Here is a 6699-nt window from a genome sequence, read left to right on the forward strand (position 1 = left end):
GATATTAAAAGTTTACATTTTATGAACATCAAATAAACAAAAATAGATGTTTGCAACATTGATAATTTTGCTAACTGCATGATATCCTTATCGGGCAGGAATTTTATTTCAGTTAGAATGTATTTTTTTCTTTTGTTTTTTTTCTTTTATTTATTCTGTTTGTTCTTCACAATGTTTTGAAAAAATGACAGATGTCATTTTACTCAGTGTTTTAATCAAGTGTATCAATAAATTGATAACATGTACTCAGCATTACCTGATTTCTTAAATTATAAACAAGTATTTCAGGTTTTTTTCAAGGTAACTATGAAAAGGAATCCTTTTGAAGTATCAAATCAATATCAGTTGCACAATTTTTTAAACATTGTTGTTTTAGTGCATAATTTTTGTACAAAGGTGTCTAAGTCATTTTCTGGTCTTTGTGACTGTATTTTTTTAAGTTTTACGACTTAATATAAGAGGGTATGGATACTGTTTAAAAAATTAGAGATATTATCAGAAAAGGGCAGCACAAACGGCAAAACATAATAGAGAAAATAGGCAAAAAAAAAGAGTTCGAATGATTGACAAAATTAATAAAGAAATGCGAACAATGATCTTAAAAATAAAAAAAACATAACGAATTGACAAACCCCCATGCAGACCTTCTCATAGGCTTACGTATTGTAGATTGATAAATGTGCAAAGGGTAGAAAAGGGGTAATGTCATATTCAGTAGTGAGGTTTAGATGAAGCAAGTTAGATATACTAAGTAATTTTGTAAATTTAGATTTTTATTTCTTTACTTGTGTTTGAGATATGATATAGAGGTTATCATTGTGTGTACTAAATATACACATGTATTAAGCTATTTAATGTAGATGAGTAAAGGCATGTGTAGTTGATTTATTGTTTTTCAAATTGTTTTTTTAATTACAGAAAATTGAATACATAATAAAGCCAGAGGTGAAAAATAGTTTTAATGCTGAAACAATATATATCATCCAGTAAAAGTGGGAATGATCATTATCTTCCCCCTCACCCCCACCATGGATCCGCATCTACTAAGTCCAATGGGCTGTGTTATGTGTTAAGTGATTAAGGGTCATGAGTATTGTGGAGTTTATGGAGTAAATTATTTATGTTACATATATTCGACCACACATTTTCTATAATAGATAAATGTATGGTTAGAGAGTATAATATTGAACTTGAATGGAACTGTTTTACATTTTTCTAGTTGAATGTACTTTTATGTTTGTTTGAGATTTATAACTATTTTTATTCTGACTGTTTTAAATATTGTTAATGCATGAATTGTTACTGTATAGTAAAAATTGCTACTTGAACTTCTGATTGAGTTAAGTTTGCATTCTTTTGAGAGGTAATATGAAACAGATCATCAATCAGTAAAATAGTGCATCAGAGTCATAAAATCGTCTTAGATTTTCTAAAACAAAATCTAGATTTCATCAAATCCTTGGTTGCATGACTATCAAACTTTGAAAAGATCATATACATGTACTGCAAATGAAAGAAGGAACTTAATGTACATTTGAATAGAAAAGGAGTGTTTTATTCTTGAATTGCTCTACATCATCAAACATGGAAGGGGAAAACATCTAACATAAGCAAAGAGATATGACAGAAGTTGACCTTGAAATATTCAACTGGCTCGGGTAAGAAACGTTAAATTTTGATTAACCTATTATACATGTAACGAAGAGTAAAACATGGCTACACCAGTAAAATCTACAAACAATACCTACCAATTAATTGCTGTGAGAAGGGAGATCTTGTTGCAGAAAAAATAGGGTTTATTCTTATTTGTCAAAAACAATCAAAGGCAACACTCCATCCTAGCATGCCTTATAAATATAAAAGAAAACACGATGATATTTATTTCTAATTAAAATTTCACACTTTTATAGATTGGAGAGAAATACTTAATGCATAGCGGGGTATCCCCAGCCTGTTTACTAGTAATTGTTTAATTATTAAGTATATATTACTGCTTGTAAATCACTGGCTTTAAAAAAAAACTATTTCTAATAGTTTATACAATTATAAAATCGAGGTACACCTACATGGCATATGCACAAACCAATGCAATGCTAAACATTGAATACTACAATTAAGAATGATATCTTTATAGCTCAACAGTCTATCATCAAATTGATATCATGATGACTCAATGACCTTACTTAATGCCAAGGACATCAACTATCAACTAAAATATAATGACATGGATTATGTAAAAAAAACTACACATGTAAAATTGTAAATTCAGAAACTAGTAACGTGCGATATTTTTATTAATGCGAATAATACGATAAGGTTTGTATTATTGCACGAATAAGAACTCGCATTATAATACCCGATACATATTTCTTTTTGCAGCTTTTACTGAAATCACAATAATCAAAATTAATCTTGATATTAGTTGGTCATGACGAAATTGCAATAATTTCTGAATTCACTATCCACATATTAAAGGTATCCATACAGCAAACAATAATAAGCGACACCCGTTACAGAAGACAAACTTAAAAATTTCCTGGTTTGCAAAATGTTAAATGAATCATTAGATAAAACTTACGGCATCTACTCATATTCTATTAAGGTGGTACCTAACACTGCAGGGAGATAACTCTGTAAAATCAGCTAAACGTTTTAACTACGTTAGGTCGTTAAGGGAACATTAAGCTTCTAAATGATCAAAATTATTTGCAATATAACCAGTGTAATTTTTCCCGATAAATTGGTTGGTTCAAATTTTTTGAAATTTTTATATTTTTGTCAAAGGGTCAAAGTAAATATTTTGTCAAAACTTTATGAAAATTAAACGAGCCAAATAATTTTTAGTCAAGGTGTTGGGTACCACCTTAAAGCTATCGCTTAGTGTTAAAGATAGCTATAGGCCTATTTAATTTATGAGTCGCTGCAGAGAAAATGCTACTTCAGATATGCTTATAAATTTTGCATACAATGTTTACATGTTTGATATACAGATGTACGTAGGAGTGTAGTGAGAAACACAAATTAAAGTGAAGTACAGATTGGACCTAATTTTAAAGAAGAGCTCAGAGGTACATTCCTTAACTCATTACAGATAAATTTACCAAAAATATTAAATAAGCTAGTATAATGGGCTGTAAAACGAACATCAAAAAAATGAAAAAGAAGATGTTGTATAATTGCCAATGAGACAACTCTCCACAAGAGACCAACTGACACAGAAATTAACAGCCTGTTTCCTTTTCAGTTCCGCACCACAGGCAAAATTTGCAAAAAGGCAAACTAGTGGACATTGATTTTTATTATCAACAATTATCTAAATTTTAAAAGAATCTGTAAATAAGTAATTCGATATACACACATTTAAGGTAGCACAATACAAAGATTTTATAACTCCAACTCCCAAGTTTTAAAATGCTGTAACTTTCTTAATAATGCTTGAAAATTTATAAAAGTGGTAGTTTTGGCTAGCTAACAGATTACTCTTTCAAATTAACGCAATGTTAGTATTATGCAACAATTCTATAACCAATTATAATGTTAACTGTGTCTAAAATATTTATCACCAAATTTCCACTTTCAAATGAAATTAGCTTCTGCATAGGTATCCCTAGAGGGTTGATTTTATTATATGTTGTTCCTATGGCCATTATCTACAAAAGGGTGTCTCAGGTTTCAGATAGAATGTATAGAGCAAATTTTACACCTAATTAAACATTATCTTCTTTTATGTGGTTAGGATGTTTATACTAGTTAGAGATTTATGAGAGAATGGAATACCATAGAGACAATGTGAGACACCCTTTTGAAGCCCATGATATGTTGATTAAGATTTCGTTAAAATTTTCTGTATAGTTAAAGAGATGATAGAGCTAAATTCATTCAAGTGAACTTACCAAGGTTTTGCCACTAATTACATAATGATTGATTTCATAATGATTGCATAATAAAAATATTGCATTCATTTAAAAGATTAATCTTTTATCTATCTATATATACCTCTTTTATTATTTGCTATGCATTCATAAGAAAGTTACAGCATTTCAAAGGTTAGTGATTGGAAGTAAAAAAATCTTTGTATTGTGCTACCTTAAATAGCTCCAAATTTCCTTTTACTATCAAACCATGAATACCTATTCACTTTGCGAGTTGCTGCATAGATGATGCTACCTTTACATATGCTTATAAATTTTGAATACATTGTTTACATGTTTAAAGTACAGGTGTACGTAAGAGCGTATTAGAACCACACATTAAAGTGAAGTAGAGATTGGACCTAATTTGAAAGAAGAGCTCAGAGGTACATAACATTAAGTCATTCTTAAAATTAAAAAAATCAATTTGAATTTGGAGTATTGACAGTTATCTAAATTTGATAAAAACCGGTTTACAAGTAATTCGATAACTACACATATAAATAGCTCCAATTTTCATTTTACTATCAAACATGTGGGTTGTTGCATAGCAGATGCTACTTTACCAATGCTTATAAATTGTGCATTCATAGTTTACATGTTTAATATACAGAAGTGTATTTAGAAGCACAAATTGGCTCAAAGGTACATCCTTAAACACATTATAGATAAATGTACCAAACAGATTAAATACGCTTTTAGAATAGACTGTCAAACGAACAGCATATATATGAACAAGAAGGTGTGGTATGATTCCCAGTGAGATAACTCCACAATGACACAGAAATAAACTGCAAAATGACACAGAAATTAACAGCTAACCCCAAATTTGTGAAAAGACTATCGGTACTGGCTATTGAAAAAAAATATTTTTGAATATCAACAATTACCTAAATTTGATTAGGATCGGTTAATTAGTCTTGGATATACATGCATATAAATAGCTAAATTCTAATTTTACTATCAAACTAGGACTACCAGACGTGATTATTGACAAATTGATGTTCACCTGCAACTTACAAAACTGATGAATTTTTAAGAAGAATGGTAATTATTTATTAATTGTTTAGTGATTTTAAAGTTTATTGACCTGCTCTATATTGTTTAAAATCAAGTGAAAATCGTACATTGATTTATATGTTTTGCTGTAAGTATAAAGTTACAAGTAGAATATTAAAAATTCAAATATTGTCTTCAACTTTTTAAAAAGGTAAGCATTATGAATTATTAACCTATTTCTTTTCGAGCTTTGACATCTGGCAAAAATGAATAATCTAAGTCTCGCAATTGCGAAAATTGATATGTAATAAAATCACTACTTAAATAATATAAATGCACTTTTTTATAATGGTTGCATGTTGGATGTTGTTTCGCATCAACCCCATGATTCTAGAATTTATGAGAGAAATAGGATAATTGTCTATGAAACAACCCAAAAAGTACAAAATGAGAAAGAAAAGACGAATAGTAGTACATACATGTACTGTTCGATGAAGAAAAGAGAAAAATAGGGTAGTAAAGAATAGGACATAAAGTGTAAAATCGAAAAGTTGGCCCAAAAAACAGTTACAGAAGTTAAGACCCTCCTTTCTTCAATCTGACCCACGTAGATAATTACCAGTTTTCCAATTATTCTCTTTGGTGCTATAAATAAAACACTCGTATCATGCAAGTTAAAATATAATTAGTAGAATAAAATATTTATTATTCATTTTCAGAAAACAGTTTCTTCAAAACGTCCAGAAACAAATCGGGCTCCAAGAAAGCAATGAAGCATCAAGGACATTTTCCATACTTTGAACTAGACACATCCTTATGCATGTACTAGTGATTTTAAGAAAAAAGACCACCTTTTCATTGATTAACATGTATATGATGATGAGAAATAAGATTGTGTTACTTTTGCTAACACATACCGGAAACTTGACTTGTACTTTGATTTTTAAGAATTTTTATTGAATTGAAAATTTAGCTTATGTGATTATAAAGTGAGTGGCATTAATAACGAATAGCATTACGATATGATACACGATAAATTCTGACTTGGGACAAGCTCATGAAAATGTGCTGGGGAACTTTTTTTTTGTCTTAACATAGTCTTCTTTTAATCTCGATCAATTATTTTTTTAAAGTTATATAAATAAAATCATAAACTATATACTTCTCCTAACATCAAAGAAACAGTAAAGAACAACGATAGTCTACTCATAACCTTTCATTATATTGTCGTTTGGTATTTATAGACAGTTGTCTTATTGGCAATCAAGCCACATCTATTCTTCTATGTATCATTATGTTGTCAAGTCATACAGACAGGTAACTTTGCTGTGTGTATGTCTAATCTAAACTGGTTAGAGGTATTAAGGGGAGGTTGAGATCTCACAAAACACATTTAACCCCGCCGCATTTTTTATCTTGTCCCAAATCATGAGCCACTGGCCCTAATTGTTCGTCTTCTATGGGATGTTCTCAATGTGTTGAAGATCCATTGCCATTGGTGGCCTTCTAAGATATTTTTGTTCTTTTTTATTTGTGTCTCTTGTTTTTTTCTCCACGGTTTTTCCTTATATTTCTGTTCAAAATCATCTAGTGATATGCCCAGTATCTCGAATCATCTTTTTAAAGGGAAATTCTACTGTTTCACAACTTCACATTGTCTCAACATGCTAGACAAAATTTAAGCTTTGCGTAATGTTCCACATGTCCAATATTGTAAACGGATATTATTACCGATTTCGTTTCATTTCTGACTTTGACAACAAGTAATTGTTGTATTGCTTAGGAATTT

General features: G+C 29.9%; 1 long non-coding RNA gene across 1 annotated transcript; it reads left to right on the forward strand.

Moving 5' to 3' along the window:
* The first annotated feature begins 436 nt into the window (after positions 1-436).
* On the forward strand, positions 437-5898 carry LOC143076264 (uncharacterized). Its single transcript, XR_012978586.1, has 5 exons — positions 437-1658; positions 2991-3068; positions 4221-4297; positions 4884-4958; positions 5630-5898. It is a non-coding gene; the product is annotated as an uncharacterized LOC143076264 (long non-coding RNA).
* Positions 5899-6699: the final 801 nt, after the last annotated feature.

Source organism: Mytilus galloprovincialis, chromosome 5, assembly GCF_965363235.1.
Source record: "Mytilus galloprovincialis chromosome 5, xbMytGall1.hap1.1, whole genome shotgun sequence".
In the NCBI taxonomy this organism is placed as follows: domain Eukaryota; kingdom Metazoa; phylum Mollusca; class Bivalvia; order Mytilida; family Mytilidae; genus Mytilus; species Mytilus galloprovincialis.